Raw genomic sequence first — 21876 nt, forward strand, 5'->3', positions numbered from 1 at the left:
AAAACCTTCTGGTCAACATGCAAAAGTCCATACTTGTTATTATCCAGCTGCTACACTGTTACAGAAAAGGGTTTGTGGCTGGCTTGGCGCTTACATTTCTCTTTCGATAATGTGCAGAGTACGTTCCTGTTCCAAAGACACTAGAACATATGGATGAAGGCTCTGTGTAGGGGTCAGCTCAGCAGCACCACATTGAATGAATTATGTAGGTGTTGTCTTCAGTGATGGGGCTTTGCTGTCAGTCTGTGGAGAACAGCCTATATATAGTAGTTTTAGCAATGGCTTGTGTTATTTGGGGGTTCCTGTGGGGCCCCTTTGGCCAATAATTCAATTAGCAGTAATACAAATTTGGTACTGGAAGCTTCATTTGGTGACAAGAGATGTCCAGTTGGGACTCTGTCTCCCTCATTGTTTTGAGATTTCATTTAGATCACCTTGATATATGTAGATACTTTAGAAGATGTCCACTGTTTAAGAAAAATTTATGTATTTTATTTCAAATGTATGTATATTTTTCCTGCATGTATGTATGTATACCACATATGTGCCTGGTACCCACAGGGGCCAGAAGAGAGGACTGGATCTCTTGAAACTGGATTTGTAGACATCTGTGTACAGTCATATAGGTGCTGGGGGAACTTGGGTCCTTTACAAGAGCCACATGTTTTCTTAACCACTGAGCCAACTCTCCAGTCTCTGAAAATAGCTCTTAATGATCAATTATCTTAGTCCATCCTTGATGCTATGACTACATCAGATCAGAGGAGTTGTAAATAACAGAAACTGATTATTCCCAGCCATGGAGCTGGGAAGTTCAAGGCTAAGGTACTTGTAGGCTAATGTCTAGTGAGGACATTAGCTTACTAGAACTGGTGCCTTGGACATGGCAGAAGACTGGAACAGAAGAACTTAGGTCCTCAGACCCTGTTTGAGAAGGCTCTGAGCTCTGGGCTTGGGATATCACTCAGTGACCAAGCCCCTGCCCAGCTTGTGAAAACCCCTGGTTTCCAAGCCTGGCATAGAAAGACATAATAAACAGGTATGGCCTAATCCTATACAGGAGGATCCACTGTCCTGATTTAGGAAGCTGGTGGTCTTACCTTGAAACAGGAATGAGTCCATTAAAGTGTATGAATATGAGGGTCTATATTAGTTTACGGTAATCCAGGGTTTGGTCTACCCTTCCAAACATATTCAAAGACTTGGGCATTCTCTCATTTATATAAATGAACTTACATCTTTAACAAGGGAAACTTGAAAGGGAAGGACTGTGGAAACATACTTTATTCTCATTTTAATTGAAATGCATGAGCTTAGTCGTGTTCCCATTCTGTCAGATGCTACACTTTCAGTATCCTTTACCTGTCATGTGTATGCTGCTTTCACTAAACTATATGTAACTAATACAAAGACATTCAACATTAAGGGTCTTATAATCTTAGGAGACTGAAACACTAAAATCTCTATTCATAGGCCTAGATTTTTGTGGCCAAGAAATATGAAGTATACCCGAAAAAAAAAAGGACTGTGAAGTTTAAGGAAGTATGTGCTATTAAAGAATAACATTTTGGTGAAAGTGGAGAATAGAGTAGAATATGTTAGAAATTACTGCTGGTTGGTTTTTTTTAAAATACATACAAAATTAATCTAAGCTTCTTTAGGACAGATTCTTATGACTCTGGGTAGCCATGGTTCCTGAAGAAAAAGGAGCCTCCAAATTTCCATCCCCTTTTGGGCCCAGAGAATAAAGTGGGTGTCTGGCTTGTATAGGTTTGAGGGGAGGGAGCAAGCTCCAATCACATGATCTAGCCTGGACTGATCTTCCAGTCAGGAGTTGAGGCAGCGGGGGGCCACTGACTATGAGTCACGTCATAATTTTTCTTCAGGGTTGTTTTGAGTCTGCTATCAGTGCAATGGGAGAGAATTCTGTCTAGGGGGAAAGAAGCTACAGGGCCTGGTTTCTGGGGAGAGAGGCAGCTGAGGACCTGTCTTCTAACAAGGTGCCTGTGATGGTTTGTATATGCTTGGTCCAGGGAGTGGCACTATTAGAAGGTGTGGCCCTGTTGGAGTAGGTGTGGCCTTCTTGGAGTAGGTGTTGCACTATGGGCTTTAAGACCCCCAACCTAGCAGCCTGGAAGCCAGTATTTTGCTAGCAGCCTTCAGATGAAGATGTAGAAGTCTCATCTACTCCTGTACTATGCCTGGCTGAATGCTGCCGTGTTCTAGCCTTGATGATAATGGACTGAACCTCTGAACCTGTAAGCCAATCCCAATTAAATACTGTCCTTTATAAGAATTGCCTTGGTCATGGTGTCTGTTCATATCAGTAAAATCCTAACTCGGACACTGTCTTTTAAGGGGAAAAAGCTGGTGTTTGTTTCGTTAAAATAAATTATAGTAATTACCAAATGTTTATAATATTTACATTCCATTAAATATTTAAATAGATTCCTGTGACTAGAGAAATGTCCCAGAGCATTTCAGCACTTGTTGCTCTTACAGAGGACTCAGTTTTGTTAGTTGCCAGCACCAACATGGCAACTCACAACCGTCTGGTATTCCCGCTCCAGGACATTCAACTCCCTTCTGGTCTTTCTTGAGCACCAGGCACATATGTGGTGCAACATTCACACACATAAAATCAAAACAGTCTTATAACAAAATAAAACAGATTTCCAGTTACGGTGTTTGGAGGCACCACTTGTCAACACAGGTGAAGAAGTCACGAAAGGCCTGGGGCTACCCTCCATCTTCTCACAGACAGGAATCGTTTTGGTGGGGGTGAGGTAGGGGTGGGGTGGGGGTTTGTAGGGAGGAAACAGCTGTTGTAGTTGAGAGAGAAAGGTGTAGTTGAACATTGCATGCATACCACTTGAATGCCTTTTTCTGCTTTGAAAATTTAAAAGCCTGGGGTGATGGGCTGGGCTCAGAAGTGAGGTAAGGAGTTTCCACCTGTCCCCCCCCCCCCGGGTCACATTGCTCATTCCCAGCTCATTCTGTCACCTAGGTGCTCGTTCAGAGGGGCCAGCTCAGAGACTGTGCTGCTAAGGACTGTGCATCCCTTGCTAGCTCTGATTCACTGAGGGTTCTCCTCTCTGACCTGCTCTGTCCTCTTCTCATCCACCTTCCCGGGGCTTGTACCCATTTTCAACTCCACTGTTTCTTCATTTTAAGACACCTGTGGTACTGCACAGCACCCAGACAAGATATGTTCCATATGTTCACTTGGTAGATTAAATGACATCATCATACATTATTTACATATATGTTTATATGTGTGTATATGTGTATGTATGCATTGATAGTGTTTCACATGCTTCCTAACATACAATGGTGTTATGTCCAGATACAACTATCATGAATACAACTAATGGAAACAGAATAATTTGGAAATACACTTGCAAACTCTGCCTACTAGGAGTCTTAGCTCAGCAACCCAGTAGTACACTGTTGAATCTTGGCTGCTTTGCTCTCTTCGCCTCGTGTCCTGTGGCTGGAGGGGGCTGTGACTCAACCCTGCCCAGTACCACAAGCTGCCCTGGTTTGTTTTTCTGTTGTTGTGATAAAACATCCTGCCTAAAAGCAATCCGGGGAGGAAAGAGCTCATAAGGCTTAATGACTTACAGTCTACCATTGGGGGAAGCCAGGGCAAAAATCTAGAGGCAAGAACTGAAGAAGAGACCATGGAAGAATGCTGCTTACTGTCTTGATCCCAGGCTCATGTTAAGACACCTTTCTTATATAGAGCTGGCCACCTTTCTTTCTTTTTTCCCCCCAAATATATTTACTTAGAAAAGCAGATTCAACACTCCAAATGAAAAACAGGATGGACAGAGCCAGAGCTTGGATTTCCTGATAGCTTACTCCTAATTCTAAGGAAGAAGTAATGCACCATCCCTTCACATGCCCAGGTATCTGATCCAGGCTGGAAAAACAAACTCAGAATAGTCCCAAGTAAATATGGGAAGCCATGGTAGAAAAACCTAAGATTTCTCAGAAATATTTTTAGGTGGGAAGCTTCTAATCCTACCTGGGTAGTGCTTTTCTGTGAGTTTCTAAGTATGAGTCCAAACCTCTTAGAAAACATCTTCAAACACAAGTTATGGCCACAAGTCTGGAAAGCTCTATACAAGAATTATGTAAATGATGGTTAAAGAAAACTGAGCCTACCTTTCCAGGGATGAATGATGCTCACAGCATGCTGGACTCTCCTACACAACGTAACAGCTGAGAAAATACCCCATAGATATCCCATAGGACAATCTGATGAAGGCAACTCTTCAGTTAAGGTTCTCTCTTCTTGAATGTGCCCAGTTGACAATCAGGATTAGCCATCACACACGTGTCTTACCATTTATAGACCACGTGGGAAAGCATCCAAATTAACAGTACAGCATTTCACGGTCGTGCATTCTAAAGGTGAACCGCTGTGAATTAGGAACCCTCTGTAGTTCCAAGTGTCGATATTTACAAAGACACAACAAATTGTCTTTTGTAGTTTCTTAATGACATGAAACAGCTTTTTGATGTTATGTGTAAGACAGTGTGAATTTTAAAATTTTGAGGGTCACCTCTCTGATGAGTACAGATTGAGAGATTCTGGAGTAGAGTGAATGTTTTGACTGGAAACTTCATTTATGCCTTAGGAATCTTACTGGTCTTGCAATGACAGGACAGCCAGAAAATGCCAACAGCACCGGAGCACACACAATAAATAAATGAAATATAAAAAGTGGCAAGCTTCCTAATATGTATACTCTTCTAACTTACATTTGTTAAGGAACAAAAAAGCATAAAACATGAAGAAAATCATTAATAAATGTTATCAAATGTACAAGAAAATCATTAATTTCATGGGTACTATTAGATGATTCCAGATTTTAAAAACAACTACATTTGTTTGTTTGTTTGTTTGTTTGTGTGTCTGTCTGTCTCTGTGTGTGCTTGCCATAGCATGCATGAGGAGATCAGAGGACAGCTTGCTGGAGCTGGATCGCTTTTTTCTTCTCTACCATGTAGGACCAGGGGATTGAACTCAAGTCATCACACTTGGAGGCAAGCGTCTTTACTGCCTGAGTCATCTCACCGGGCCGGATGACTCAGGTTTGAAAGGAAGTAGACTATGAAGATCTTCTTCCTGAATCACTTAGTGATTTATTCTGATAAGTGGACAGTTGCGAGTCAGGCTCTCTCACTGTAATGAGGTTTTCTGTGGGAGCATTTCTCAAGTACGGACAGCCCGCCACACCCTCCTAGGTTATCTTCTAACATTCCTACACCAACTCATCCATAAGAGCAGGTTTTCCTCCTACCCCAAAGAAGGAATCACCTACAAAACACATCCCTCAGTAACAGAACAAATGAATGGGCCATGTGGTCGGGTGGCAAATTCCGACTGGTTTCAGGGATCTCTGTGGGGCATTAGAAGTGTGCTTGAAATTTGAGCAGGGGGGTGGGGTGGGGTGTTGGCTGAGCATTCAGACTGTTCCATTAGAAGATGATGGATGGCTCCCTGTGATATTTTGTGTTCTCCATATCATACACAGGGCCTTCAGATGTCCTCAGCAGAAGACAAAAATACGTTTTAAGTTTTGCTTTTACATAGTTTATCAGAATTTTTATTCTTTACATCTTCTTCTGAATTTTAAAATGACATTCCTTTAGCTATTTAATGTGGTTGTTTTTTAAATCTTTATATCTTTTTCTCTAATGTCTAGCGACTTTGCCCTGCCCTAATGGTGAGGTTCTGGGGTGATGGTTTTGCTTCTTGTGAGCTGTGTGTCTGAGTTTTATTATAATATGATTGGGAGATAACATCGCTGCTTAACTGGGTGGTTATGAAAGGCTGGTATCTCCAAAGAAGGAGTCATGTCCTCATTTCTGGTCAGGACAATGTGAGCCTGGCTCTAGGTCTTATGCAGAAGGGACTGAGTTTGTGTCCCTGTCTAGACTTTGCCTTACTGCTTGTAATTTTAAATCTGGTGTCTTACCTTACCTCTTGGCAGGATCTCAATAATCATCCCCAAAGAAACTTGTGTTTACTGACGGGGCTTCTTGAGATTCCAATCTAGAATACACCTGTATCAAACAGATGTCTTAAATCTGTGACCATGTATTAGAAAGGTGAACATGATTGCTTGCATTAGTCAGAGGTCTCCCGAGGACTAGAACCAATGGAATATCTATAATCATCGGAAGGGATTCATTATATGGGCATACAGTTAAGAAGCTAGGTGGTCTCCCAATGGCTGTCTGCATGCTGGAGAGCCGAGGAAGATGATAACTTCTTAGTTCAAGAAGCTAGAAGCCTCAGAACAAGAAGAACCGATAATGTAGCCAGTCTGAGGCTAAGAGCCTGGTAGTTCCTCTGAAAGCTACTGACGGGAGGCCACGCTCAACAGGCCAAGAATCAAGTCTGATGTCCAAGGGCAATAGCAGCATTGAAAAGCACACCTGCTTTAAGCAGCAGTGAACGTGTCTCTGCATGAGCTTCCTTTTCTTTTGTATGCACCCCCAGCCTACTTCGTGGGGCCACCCACATTCCGAGTGAGTCTTCCCCACGCAGTTCACAGACCCACATGCCAATCTCTGTAAACGCCTTCACACACAGCCTCAGAAACAGGCTTTGCTAATTTTCCAGGCATCTGTCAATCCAGTCAAGATGAATTATCACACTGGCCAATTAGTATTTATATTTTTAACCACTTAATTTAAGTCATGATCTATAACAAACCCATGGATAAAATGAATATATCACCGACAACTGTTCAAACACTTATCAGAATAAATTGCCAGCAGCCATTATTTATAACTGATGAAGTTGAAAGTTTCACGTAGGAAGAGAGACAAATTTGTTTAGAAATCAGCTCCAGTGACACAGTGTTAAGCATGGATAACTGAGATTATTCCAGCAGTCTGTCTGGTCTCATCCTCACCTCCTAAGAGAAGGAAACTGGGGTTCAGAGGGTAAGATAAGTGGGCTGTGTTCCTTGCAGTGACATCTTATGTAGCTTTTTATCAACACAGACAAGTGAATCAACTTCCGGGGTGGGAAAATTATCGACAGCATTTTCCTTAAGTGTATTGTTTACGCCGGTCTTCGCTCTTTCTGGATGCTTTGCATTTATGATCTAAATGCCTATAACGTCTATGGTGTAGATGAGAGCCCAGAGAAATCAAGCATCTGACCTACACTGGCGCAGAGCTTGAGTTTCTATGCTCTGCTGGTCCTCAGCACTCAGAGTTCATAGTCTTAGGTTTGAACTGTGCAAATACTTCTAGAATCAACAGTCACTTTCTTGAGGTTGGATTTCTTCAGAACATAAGGATTTTTAAAACAAAACAAAAATCCAGTCAATATTGGCTGTGTAGAAATGGGTTTAACGGAAGCCGCAGATGATATTTAGAAATAAGGAAATGCCTTCATTGCTATCTTGGAAAACAAAGCACAGGTGATCTTCACCTGCCTGGAGCCGTCACTGAGTTGTTGACCAGGAACATCTTTAAGAAGATAAAAATCTGATTTAGTCTTTCTTAATCACTAACCAAATGAGTCAGAATTTGAAGCAAAATGTGCGAACAGGGACCAGGAAGTGGGGGGAAGTGAAGACAGAGATGCCCACGTTTCAGACTCCTGAGACCAGTACCTGATTGCAGATCTAATTTTATTGTTTATTCTACAAGCTTATATATAGTTATTTATCCAACTAGGGCATGTTTATGTATTCAAAGGCAAATCAGGGTACAGCCTGTGTTGTTTAGCCAAATCTGACTCACCTGTCCATGAGCCTATAGGGGAGGGTCCAATCCCCCATGGAGATTTCCATGAAGACAGAGGAGCTATCTCCCTGGTCTCAGGTCCTTTGTGATGTCTTCCCAGTATGCTGGAAGCCAAGTCAGATCGTACGCTGTGTACAGTGGATCAGGACTCTACGAGGAGTTCCAGGAGTTTGGGGTGTTTCGCTCTCCACCCCACTTCTTCCTCCAGCAGGTTTATCTCCACATCCCCTGCAGCAAAAGAGCTCTGGGCTCTTCTAGGTGACCCTATAGGTCCTGAGCGGCCAGGAGATGATAAACAATAGCTTGCTTCAACAGTTGCCTAGGAGCATAAACAGAGCAAGCCATCTTTTGTGACTTTCCTTCCCCTAATAGGCATGTTTGCACATGCCTGCACATAGCCATATAGACACCATAGAGTATAACATGTTATATATATATATATATATATATATATATATATATATATATCTTTAATAAAGGGGAGTTATTGTGATGAATGTGGGAAGGAAAAGCAGAGGATGAAGCAGAAAAAGAAAACTGCACTGCAAATACCCGCAGTGATTTATGATTTGATAAAATTGAAGCATTTTACTTTATGTGATTTAAATTAAATGGAAAAAAGAAAAAGAAAAAAAGCTTCTATAAGTCGACCCGCTGAAGGGATGATGTTTTTTCTGTGTACTCACACTAAGGACTTCATATTGTAAAGTCTGATTGACTTTGAACCACATGATTTACGCTTAAGCTCCAAATGTACTTTTAAATACTTGTTTTATTTTCCTAGAAAAGCTATTTGATTTTTCTGAGATTTCTTTGTCAAGAGGACAATGGAAGTACTTATCTCACTGTTGTGGGAGTGAATATTGTCATGGGTAAGCCGCCTGACTCACAGGGGCCACAAAGTAGATGCTGGTGTCTACTGTGATATCTGCCCCCCACCCCACACCGAGTCATTTCCTTGTGTAAGTAGTATCTTAATCCTTTAGTGTCTACCGTGAGGCCCAACTCAGGCCTCCATCACTCAGAAGAGAGGAGTAGAGTTGACAGAATTAAAATGCTGAACTTCAAGGCTTGGAAGATCCTGTGATTCTGGGACTCAACGTGCAAGGGCATCACAGGGTCTGACAAGAGGTGTTCTTGAGATGTTAGGGCTATCCTATCCTAGTATATACCCAGAGAACTCTATATTCCACCATGGAGACCCTTGCACATCTTCATCTATTGCTGCATTATTTATAATATCCAGGAACTAGAATTAGCCTCGATGCTCATCAACAGATCAATGGATAGTTAAAATGTTTATCACACAAAGGGCTATTATTCATATATAAAGAAAAATGGAAATTTCAGGAAAATGGTTGAAGCTGGAAATTATTAAACAACGTGACACAGACTCAGAAAGACAAATATTATATATTTTCTCTCAAATACAAATCCTATCCTTTCTTTGTTTTGTTCTGTTTTGAATGCAGAATGCAGAAGTGATGGGGTCTTGGAGCTTATATCAAGGCTTCACGCCAATTCCAAATGAAACGTCCTTTAACAACACCGACCACTCCCAGCAGGTGATGCTGAGACAGAAGATCTATCAGTAATCCACAGAACCAAGGAAATCCTTCACTTTCAGAAGCTTTTAAAAGGAAAGGGCCTTTGACTCGAAGTGAGGCCTTGCCACAAGGCGAGTATATCTTAAAGCTGATGCAGAGTTTAGCTCTCAAAAGTGCTGTATCAGTAGCCCCAGGGTCCGAATCTCAGTGGTTGAAATTTTCTTGGGCTGGCTCCAAGAGAGAGGTGCTCAGAGCTAAGCTATTAGCAAAAGTGTTAAGATAACATAGTTTCCTGGTGAAGGACTATACTTCCCAGCTTCCTTTGTGGACTATGGACGTCGGTTCCGCCATTATAAGATGCCATATCCCATATTATGTAAGCATTTTGACCTCTTGTCTAAGGTCAGACCAAGCTTCTCTTTCTTCCTGTCTCCTGTCTCTCTACCAGCTGTCTTAAATAATGCAACAGAATACAAGGTTATAATTAAGTGAAAAGTTAGCGAGAAAGACAGACAGACAAGACAATGTGTGACTTAAAACAGTGCTAGGGCAGCGAGGAGGTTGGAGGAAGTTTAAGTCTCCTTTGCTGGCCTCGCTGTTAGCTATGGGGTAATTAGTGAGTTAGTCAAATAATGTCAGGTAATTGATAAGCATCTCTGGAAGCAGGCCATTACTTGGGGTCCCTAGGGCAGGACAGTCAAGAATGTAGAGAAACAAGTTACTTTAGGAAGCAAATTTCCATAGTTACGGGGAAGTGCCACAGTTCAACCAAAATGGAGGAGTTTTACAAAATGTGACCCTGGCTAACCCTCAGGTTGGTTCCTGCTGGGATGGCCGAGGAGTTGCAGGGGCGTGTGGGTAATTCCCTATACAGTGACAGCATCTGAGATCTAATACTATGAAACTGGAGCCTAAATTGCAATGGTCACCCTGCGTGGTAGAGACGCAGGGAATACAGAATGCATCCTAAGGAAAGCTGAATCCAGTGGAGCCAGCCCACGTGAAAGGACACGCGTGCTTCAGGTCGCGGAGCTACCGATACAGCGCTATCCAGATGTCACTTCCATGAACCCTACAGGTCAGACTTACAGCAGAGGGACTGGTGTTTGCCCTGCAGCATTTCTTTGGTTAATATTTCCATTCTATCCTCTTGTTCTCCCTACTGGAAATGCATGTTTACTCGGTGCCATCAGCTACGGAAAGCACGTGACCTGAGATTCGATTTCACGCGGGGGGGTGGGGGGGGATGTGTGCTCATGGCTAAGACCTAGATCTGAGTTTCAGAAGAGACTCTCGATTTGGATTTTTGTATAACACTGGGACTGGTAAGACTGGGACTTCTTAAAGTCGAGCTGAAAACATTTCTCCTTATGAGATGGCAGTGCGGTTGTGGCAGCTAGGGAGGATCGTTAAGGTTTGGATACGCGATGCCCATTATGGGTTCGCATGTTTGAACATTTGGTTGGGAGCTGGTCTGGAACCTTTTGGACCTGAGGCCTAGCTGGTGGGCGGAGGGTTCTAGGAGCAGAGCCTGAGAGTTACAGGCTCCCTGGTTCCAGGGGACAGCACCAAGTTACAAGCAGCTGCTCCAGGCTTCTGTCACTATGGACAGGCATGATCCCACTACCATACCTTTCCCACCATGACCGACTGGGAATGTGAATGAAAACTAAACCTATCCTTTCTTAACCTGTCTCTTAGGTATTTCGCCACAGTGAAAGTTGCCTTTCTTTATTAATTTAGCCTAATAAACCCCAGCTGCGGAGATTATTATTTTTTAAACATATAAGAACACAAATCCATGCTCTTTGGAAGTTATTACTGATTATCTTAGATATTGTCAGTAATCAGAGAACAGATTGGCTGGTCTTCAACATAATGCGTGTAATGAACATGGCCGGTAAGGACATTAAGCGTTAGCGTCTACGTGCTATGCTGAGATTGAGTCTGTAGGTGGCAGCACAAACTCGGGTATAGGAAATAATGTCACCAAGGTTAGTTTTTAGTGGTCTCAAGAAGACCTGGATGTTGTAAAAATGACAATATTTGACTAGATTCACTGCACTATTTGAAGTCTTCTGATATCATAAACTTGAAAATATATTTGTGTTTCTATATTATTCTTTCTTAAAGATTCAGATATTACCACTATGGGTGAAGTCAGAACTTCTCTAAGTGCCCTTTCCTGGAGGCCTTCCTTTTGATGGACCACATGTTCTAACAAGAGAAGAACCCCAGAAAGGACAGGAAGGGGGTTCCAGTGCAAATGAGATGAAGGAAGCCCACCGTACACTCTCATGTCCACAGAGGACACCTACAAGCTTTGTCACCACATACATTCTATTTTCCATTCTCTTGCTGTGAGAAAATGCTCTGACCAAAAGCAGCTCAGGGTGGGGAAGGAGTTATTGACTGCCAGTCATGATCCAGCTAAGGACAATCAGAGCAGTGACTCACCCAGAATTGTGAGGCAGAAACCGTGGAACGAGCACTGCTCCCTGGTTGGCTCACAGCCTTGTGCCTTAGCTAGCTTTGTATTAGCCTAGACCCACCTACCTAGGGACATCGTTGTCCATATTGTGCCTAGCCCTTATCAATAAATGATGAAGACCACCCCCCCATCTGCCCACAGGTCAATTTGATCAGGACAATCCCTCAACTGAGGCTTCTTCTCTCAGCTAATTCTAAACTGTGTCAGGTTGACAATTAAGGCTATGCAGGACACACAGAAAGAAACTCTGTGGGGACTTTGCGAAAAAAATTATTTACAGTGATTTTTCTGTACCCACCAAATCCAGATAAGGGGTCACATGGCAAGGGCACAGGTTAGAGACCCTGCATCCACCACTCATGTTCATTGGAAGCCAACAATGACATACGCTGGTGGCAGATGGTAAGAGCCAGGTTTCTCCCCACTGGAGTGGGAAGTTACAGACAAGCAAGGGCTAGATGATCCATATGGTGACGATGGATTAGAGTTTGAGATGTGACATCAGTGGGAACTAATTCCAGTTTCATGTAGATACATGGTTATAGGTGCAAATGTTAAATGCTCTGCACATAGATAGGGTTAGCACATATGCATATTTTTGGTTCAATTAGTGAGAGTCTGGAAACTAATTCTTCAGTAGCATCCTCCTAGTATCCAGTTCCTGATTTTTAAAAAATTGTTATTCTTTTTTTTCTTGGTTATTTTATTTATTTACATTTCAAATGTTGTCTCCCTTCCCAGTCTCCCCTCTGCAAACCCCCTCATCCATCCCCCTCCTCTTTGCCGCTAAGAGGGTTCTACCCCACCCACTCACCCACTCCTGCCTCACCCCCCTATCGTCCCCCTACACTGGGGCATCAAGCCTCCACAGGACCAAGGACCTCCCCTCCCATTGATGTCAGATAAGGCAATCTTCTGCTACATACGCAGCTGGAGCCATGGGTCCTTCCATGTGTATTCTTTGGTTGGTGCTTTAGTTCCTGGGAGCTCTGGGGAGTAAACTCACAGATGTTGATTTTGAATACCATCCTCCAGTACAGTGAGCTAGGTAGAGTTTCTTGAGAAGGCTCACTGCAGGGCTACAGCTGGAAACAGATATGAGAGGTGGATGGTCCATCCCATGGTGCCAACAAGTGAGGAGGTGCTTCAGTACAACAGGACAGCATTGGTGGAAATCCATCGAGAGCACAGATATTAAATGAAAGCACCCCAGGCAGTCAAGGTGAAATAGTTACAGCTGCTAACCCTTCCAAAGGAAGGGTACATAGCACACAGTATAAAACAATATCCGTGAGTTAAATGAATAAATAATCAAATGGACTTCCATGGGCACATATCCTCTACCACAGGTAGATACTTGGCTCTCAAGGGACAGAATGCAACTGCTTTCCATTTTTTAATGCCTGAATGGTTACAGCTTTAAACCTTGCCTCTTCCTCTTCCCTTCTGGTACGCTAGGAAGAAAGCCCGGCTGGTAGCTTATTTGATGACTATAGGAAGTTCAGATTCTCAACTCAGTCCTTAATCACCATAAATAGTTTGCTTGGAAAGTCCACACAGAGTAGCTTTCTGTATTGTTCTCCCTTCTCTCATGGCCAGGCAGTTTTCAGGTATAATTATCTATCTATCTATCTATCTATCTATCTATCTATCTATCATCTATCTATCTATCTATCTATCTATCTATCTATCTATCTATCATCTATCTATCATCTACCTACCTACCTATCTATCGTCTATCTATTTCTATTTTTCAAATACTGTGTGTAGGTATCCAAGGGAACCACAGAGGAGGGCATGGAATCCTCTGGAGCTGGAGTGACAGGTCCTTGTGACCTGCCTGACATAGGTGCTAGGAGCCAAACTCGGACCCTCGGGAAGAGCAACCCACACTCGTAACTACTGAGCCATTTCTCCAATCCACAGATGTTAGTTTTCAGTAGCATTCAGCAGGCTTCCTTCTCATCTGCAGTGGAATGTCCTTCTTACCCTAAGCTTGTAGACTGTCAATGTGATTTCAAGGGACCCAAGAAAAAGGCACACATGGGGTGAGTGCTGGGTCATGTCCCACCCGGATTTCCTTTGTAACCTGCTTCACGGACAACTGGTTTTCTCCCCACGTTTCCCTCATATGTAGAAAGCTGTATGCTTCTTCATTTTCTTTCTTGCATAGAGTTAGCATAAAACAACACTTTTTTTTTCCGCTTTTGGCAGGACAGTATTGGGAACCGAACCCCAGGCTTTGCTCTACTAGTGAGCTAGCTGCAGCCAAGCTAATTTTTCTTTGTTTCAGTAGCATTGCCAATTTTAAAATCGCTTAATGAATTCATTGCAATTTGCTTTCTGTTGCAAGTACATTTATTCACATTTAGATTTTACAGATCTATCATCTAAGATTCCAATACAAGACACAGACATTCCTTAAGGATCATCTAAGATGTCTTTCTGTCTCCTAACAAAGGGACTCTCGGCCCGTTATAGGGCAGTGTTCAGTGGATGAGGGTGGAAGCTCTGGGAGAGTATCCCAGAGTCCAGAGCCTGAGTCTGATGTGAAAAGTCTGCTTTGGTCACTGGAAAAAGAGTTATGGAGAGTTGACTGTGTTTAAGCAGTGCCTTCCTTAGTCCTGAGGACTTACCAGGTGATAAATACTCTGACCTTGTCTCCTGTAGCACACCCCCCCCCAAATAGTAGTTCAGGAGGTAAAGAGCCCATACCAGTCAGTCTGTCACACAGAGTAGAAGAACAAAAGGGGCATTTGAACTCATTTGTGGCACCTATTTAAATGCTATAATCTATAATAATGTGTATTCCAGTCACAATTATTCCGTGTATTCTTATTTTCCCCCCATCATTTGGCCCTATGACTTAAAATGATCTTTACTTTAAAATGTACCCTTTCAGAATAATATATCTTTTCCTTGGGAATGATAGAAATGTAGCATAATTCTGAGTTCTCCAAGCTACCTCCCCACCTTTCTGTGCCTTCAGCTTTGACTGTTACCCACAGGCACAGCATCCTCAGGTCTTCCTAGGGGAAGTCTATAAGTGAGAGGCTTGGGGCTCTCTTAGTTCTTCTTCCTCCCCTAGAGCCCACCACCTCTGCCAAAAGTGCATGTTATCCATCTTTGGTGTTCAGAAAACCCAATCAAATATATTCAAGTATGCTGTGACTTTTCCTGGGGAGTATGAACACATGTCTAATCACCCCAGGTGGGGCACCAATGACAGTCCATCTAGTGAAACCTAAGCAGTCAGTGTTTCAGTTACATTCATAGGAGTATAAACGGGGGGATATTTACAAAAGCAAGAGCAACTCAAAGACAGGTGCATTCTTCCAACTCCTACACCAAGATGATGCACAAATGCTGTGTCCCTGGAGATGCCTATCTGACTTGCATGTAGCTGAGCTGTTTGGAGAATACCCTCTCTCAGCAATAGGTGGTGCTCACATAACCTTAGGAAGGGGCTTGGGAGTCTTCAGTGACTCAGGAGCTATCTAAGACTTCTAAGTTTTGTCTACTTTCTGAGTCTTGTGAGCCTCTCTCCTCCATCCAGGAGGGAATGTTTCAATTTGTAGGAAATTGCTACACAGCACCAAGTATGTATGTATCTGCTCTCATTAATTCAGCCTGGGAATTAGAGAGCACTTTCTAACAGAAATAAATCTCCAGCTGAGAAATATAGCGTCATATGCTCAGCTCTACTGAAGAGGCTATATATAAAAACAACATACCATATGCACATATTCAAGCACAATAAAACAAGCGCTGGCCACTGCCCGTACTTGAGAACACACTGCCCTTATCTTGGTTGTTGGATGGTACTAGAAAGGAGGAGTGTCTTAGTTGACTCCATGTTGCTACAGCAAAATAGGTGATGCTGAGTGTTTTAGAGTTTTACTGCTGTGAACAGACACCATGACCAACCAACTCTTAAAAGGACAACATCTAACTGGGGCTGGCTTACAGGTTCAGAGGTTAAGTCCATTATCATCAAGGTAGGAACATGGTAGCATCCAGGAAGGTGTAGGGCCATGAAAGGGGTCTTGTTTTTTAGTAGAAGTGCTGGCTGAAAGTAGCCCGGAGACCCTGCAAGGGACGGGCATTTGTTCCTCCACACTCCGAGAATCCAGGGTCCTAACATATGGTGTGGAACTCCATTGACCTGCACTGTTCAGTCATGTAGGCCATTGCAGCCCCTCCCAAAGAGCACAGGTAGAGTGTGACTACAGGCCTCAGGCCCTAGAAGGATTTACATACTAATGAAATATCTGAAGGCCAGAGGGTGGAGCCAATTAAGCATTCTTCCCCAGACCTTCCCCCTTTCGCCCTCCCTATTTAACTCAGGTCTGCCCTGAGTTTCACAGCAGAGGGGGGAGAGTGCGGGGGGGGGGCATCCAGATCCATCTACCATCTGCCATGAAAATACATCTCTTAAACCCATGGACTCCACATGTCTTCTGGGGCCTGCTGTGGGAAACACGGAGAGAGAAGGCCTTTAATGCTGAGGCACGGCAGCCGTCATGCCTAACTTCCTGCCTGGAGGACCTCTCTGTGTTCCAGCCACAGGAACCCACATCTTCAAGCAAGCTAGCTGGGCCGTTGAGTCTGCTAAGCGAGTACAGTAACCGAGTCTCTCCCACAGGGTGCTGCCAGGGCCTCTTTCTTCTCTTCCCCCCTTGTTTCTCTCAGCTGTGGGTTGGCCAGGTGCACCCACATGACCCCAGTCTCGGTACTTCCGAGGCCTCTCAGCGGCGTCTGAGAGCCCAAGGGCTTGAGACCAGTCAGTCCCTGGCCACTTCCTGGCCCAGGGATCCCCAATCCAAGAGCTGTGTGTCCCCATGGAACTTCAGACTTAGTGAGAACTCCCTCCACTGGGTGGGGGCCCATAGTGCCCACCCAGTGCCATGTGTGGAGTGAACTCAGTTGAGATTCCTGTGCTCCAGTCTTGGAGCCGTGGGAATCACAACAGCACAATAAGATGCAAGAACTGATGCCCGTGCCCATGCATGAGCTAATCATTCCCCGCAGGAAGGCATGATGCATGAGAAGCTGAGAGTTTTACATCTTCATCTGAAGGCTGCTAGTAGAATACTGACTTCTAGGCAGCTAGGACAAGGGTCCATTCCCACAGTGACACACCTACACCAACAAGGTCACACCTCCTAGTAGTGCCATTATCCACTGTTTTGGTGGTTGAAGCAGCCAGTTGGGGTGCTGGCATTCTAGTAACCATCCTTTGGCTGTATCACAATACAGTAGAACAACACAGGGAACCAGCAGAGTACAGAAGGGGCCCCAGCACAATGGGACCTTTTGCTACACAATAAGCCTGCGTTCACTGTGCTGATCTAGTCACAGTAGAGCTGGAATCCCCTCGAAACAGCATTGAGCTCTTCATGAGAGTGCTGTCCTGTGATTTAGCTGCTTCTACTGAGTCCCATCGTCTCAGCACTACCACACGAGGGACAACTTTCTAGTCTAGGAACTTCTTCAGGACACAACATGTGATAGAAATAGAAGGGGTCTCAGTTATTATCATAAGCAGCAGTTGGGCATGACCTGTGAAGACCCTAGATGGACAGAAGACCACCCTTCTCTATACACACACCCTACGCCCTGACTCTCCCTCCAAACAAGATCTGACTGGAAACAGTGTCAGGAATAGGCTGTGTTTAATAGCCCGTCGTGGTGTTTGAAGATCTGGTTATTCTATCAAAAACCTAATCTCGGTTGGGCTACTTGTGATAGAAGTGGGACAGCTCTAGGAGGAGTTTGGAGTAGCATCTCTGGGTGTAAAGGTGAGCCTAATGGCATCCTAGCAACTGGAAATTGACAGAAACACCCAGGTGCAAACTGTCTTGCCACACCATTTTGGCAGTGGAGTGCTTGCTTCCCTACCGCTGCTTTAGAAGAAGGGAAACTGAGTCACCAACTTGGTTGGGAACTTTTTTGACAGGTTTGGTTTGCCATACCCACTTCTGGTTTGACATCTCTCTTCTGATTGGTCCTTTTGTGTATTTCATTTGCATCCCCCCCCAGCCAATCAGGGCCCCCCAGGTTCTATATAACTGGATACAACATACAGGGTTTTGTGCTTTTCAGGCTCCCAGCCTCAGTCTGCCTCTCATCCTGCTCCTGGTTCTGATCAGGAGCCTGGCTCCAGGATGCTCACTAGAAATAGAAGTCTAAGACCCACTGGAGACAGAGCCCTGGGAAGTTCCCAGCTTCTGCTTCTTCTGCTTTAAGAGTCACTGTTTCTGCTTCAAAATCCATGGTTATTGCCTTGGCCTCCAAGGCCTGCTGCTTTGATTGTAAGCAAGGGACACTCACTTCAGCCTTTGAGACCTGAGAGAGACAGGAGAACTTCTACTCCTGCTGTACTTGTTGGTGATCTGGTATCTTCAGATTGCTTTACCAGGGTCTATTTTCAGTAGACAGCTCAACACTCTCCAAGACATTAGAGTTGTAATGCATGCTGGCACTATTCTGGTCACACCTTGGAAATGTATCAGGGCAACTGCTGGCATCCTGCTGCTGCTCAGGGTCTGTTTCTATCTTCCTATTTGGCTTTCTATTTTCCCATTTGAATTCTTATTCCTGTGTGGCAAATGAAAGTTACCCTTTGTTTGTTCACCCTTTGCTCTCTGCCTACTCAGTTCTTGGAGGAAGGAAAAGGCAAAACTTTAACAGGAGTATATTGGAATTAAAATATTTTGGCTGGGGAGATAGCTTAGTGGGTAAAGCACTTGCCATGAAAGTGTAAAAACTTGAGTTCATTTCCCTAGAGCTGAACTTAAAACTATAAAGCTGGGCACTGAAGCTCATGTCTGCAACCCCAATGTTTGTCCGGCGAGATAGAGGCATACAACATTCCCTGAGCTGAGACATTTAGCGGCAAACAGAGCCTATGTCACATAATAAAGAAGGCAAGGTCTGACACCCAGGTTGTCCTCTGGCTTCTTGTATTCAAGGTACACACATAAACCTGTATTCATGTATATGTACACATATCATAATACATGTGCACACATGTATCATACACCCACACACTAGCATTTGAGATGTTCAGGGAAGATGATGGATTTGAAGTTTTGCTGCTGAAACACCAAAAGAAAACAGACATGATAATATACAAGGACAAGTGCTATAAAAGAACGTATTAAGCCAAGAGAACTCTGCGGTGAATCTGGTTCATATTCTTGAATCAGTGCCACACCCTCTGAACCAAGCTGCCATAGAGAGAAACTGCAGAAGCACTGCTCATCATGTACCCTTAACCCATAGAATCAGAAATGGGTAAGGTGGGGCGCTGGGGTCACAGGGAACTGCCAGGGAACAGCTTAGAGTCTCCCCTTTCCCAAGCATCAGAAAGACACAACCAAGGAGTCTGCAGAGCCTGTGGACCACCAGTCTTCTCTCTCCCACACAGCACCAGGGGGAGCCACCCATGAGAGCCAGAGGGATCTGAGCACTTCACTGTCCAAGTCAATGCAACTGTAGCAGAAAGTCATAAGTACTCTTTCATATTTTGAATGTTAATCTCTACTCAGACTGTTTGTATGTTTCTCAGTTAGACCTGAAGATTTTTTTCAGTGTGTTTCTGAAAAACGGGGCTGCTTCTACTATACTTTTCAACACAGCATCTACTCTACTTACCTTCCTCACCTTGCCTTAGTAACTAAAGACCGAGAATACATTATACTAGCCTGGTTCGTTTAATCACTTAATAGTTATTTAAATCAAAAGGTCCTGTGTTGATTGTCTAATACAACATTTTCATGGTGAGAAGACTCAGCATCTGTCAATGTTTAGAACATCCAACAGACAAGACTAGAAAAGAACTTTCCTTGTCATACTATAATTAGAACACTAAATATGTGGAACAAAGGAAATATTGAAAGCAGCAAACTAGAAAGACCAAGTCACAAACAAAGGCAGGCCCACTAGAAGAGTAGAAGATTTCTCAAAGTTAATTTTAAAGATGTGGAGTACTAGAAAGATATATTAGCTATCACTTATAATAAAAGGAGAAAAGAAACTTTTTATCATAAAAATAGGATGAAGGAATTCATGACCACTAAACTTTATAGTGATACTTAGAAGAACCCTTCAGACTGTGGAGAAATATAAATCCACCCATGAAGCCGCAGGAAAGAACAAACCATGTTAGAGTCATAAGCATGAGAAAAGGAAACACCAAATATTATAAAATATGCACAGTGGGAACTGATACATGCCTTTAAATAATAATTGAATATTGATGATCTCAATTCCCAAATCAAAAGACAGACTAGTAGATTGGACAAAAAGTCAGGGACATTTCTATTTATTGCATTCAGGAAACATCCCTCATCCCAGAAGACAGACACTACCTTAAGGAGAAAGGATGGTAAAAGATATCCCAAGTAAACATACATAGAAGGCAAGCAGACATCTCAGTTCTGATCCTTGACAAAACAGACTGCAACCCAAAATCGGGCAGAAAAAGTAAAGGCCGCTTCATACTGATTAAGGGGGCAAGCCTTAATCAATAGGGACATTATGATTCTAAACATATATGTTCCAAACATGGGTAAAACGACTTTCATAATATATACTAGATGTAAAGTCACAGATTACCTCCAGTACAACGGTAGTAAGTGACTTTAGTTCCCCACTCTTACCAAGTTATAGGCCAGTCAAACAAAGAATAAAGAGAAATACATGAATGAAATGACATCCTAGATCAAATAGATTAAACAGACATCTCCAAGACAATTCAGCCAGACACTGCAGAATATACATTTTTCTCAGAAGCCCATAGAGCATATAGAGGATATAGCACAAGGTTTAATAAATATAGGAAAATTCAAATAATTCCTTGTGTTTTATGTTATCACAATGGGATAAATCTACAAATCACCAGCAACAAAACTCTAGAACATATACAAACTACTGTAGACTAAACAAATGCTATTGAGTAACAAATGGGTTCTAGAAGAAACCAAAGTTCTTAAAAACTTCTTAAAAATCAAAAAAAAAGAAAAAAGAAAAGAAGAGAAAAGAAAAGAAAAGGAAAGGAAAGAAAACACTTACCCAAGCCTATGGAACACAAGGAAAGCAGTTCTAAACAGGAATTTTATAACTTTAAGTATCTACATGAAGAAGTAAGAGAGAGCTCAAATAAGTAACTTAATGATTAGTCTTTAAGGTGGAGGTGTGGAGGGGGAAGGGAAGCACAAGTCAAACACCAAGGCAGTATTTAGAAAGAAATCTAAGATCCAGAAGGGCGTAATTAATGGAACAGAAATTAACAACAACAAAATACCAAAAAAAAAAAAATCAATGAAACACAGAAGTCCTTTTTTTGAAAAGATAGATAAAGTCCATCAACCTTAGGTAAGCTAACCAACAGAGGGGAGAGAAGCTGAACTTACAGAAGTGTCGACTTAGAGGGAACCTATAGGGATAGCTATCAGTGAAGTTCGGAGATTTGCAAGATCAGACCTTATAGAAAATATTCCACTAAATTGAAAACTTTAAAAATTTTTTTCTAGATATAGATGACATACCCAAATTAAACCAAGATGAGATAAATTAAGCAGATCTATAACAAGAAGTGAAATAGAAGCAGTAATTAAGATCTCACAACTAAAAAAGAACAGGCCCAGATGGACTCACTGGTGACTTTCAGCAGACCTTTAAGGAATAGCTAACACCCATGTTCCTCAAACACATCCATAACATAGGAAAGCAAGGAACACCGCCAAACTCTTGTGAGGGAGTTAGTGTCCCGATCCCCAAAACAGATATGCATGTGATAAGGACGTTAAGGAAATTATACACCAGTCTCTCTGATGAACGTCAGTAAAAAATTTTAAGACAAAGTCCAAACTGAATTTAAGAACATATAAAAATATCATGATCAAGTTGGCTTTATTTTGGAGACACAGAGATGGTTGAATATATGTAAACGGATAAATGTTAAAAATTATATAAATGGCTCAAGGACATGTCACACTGGGATCTCAAAAGACACAGAAAAGGCTTTTGACAGATTCTAGTATCCTTTCAAGA

Source organism: Grammomys surdaster, unplaced genomic scaffold (genome assembly GCF_004785775.1).
Source record: "Grammomys surdaster isolate TR1022 unplaced genomic scaffold, NIH_TR_1.0 185, whole genome shotgun sequence".
In the NCBI taxonomy this organism is placed as follows: Eukaryota; Metazoa; Chordata; class Mammalia; order Rodentia; family Muridae; genus Grammomys; species Grammomys surdaster.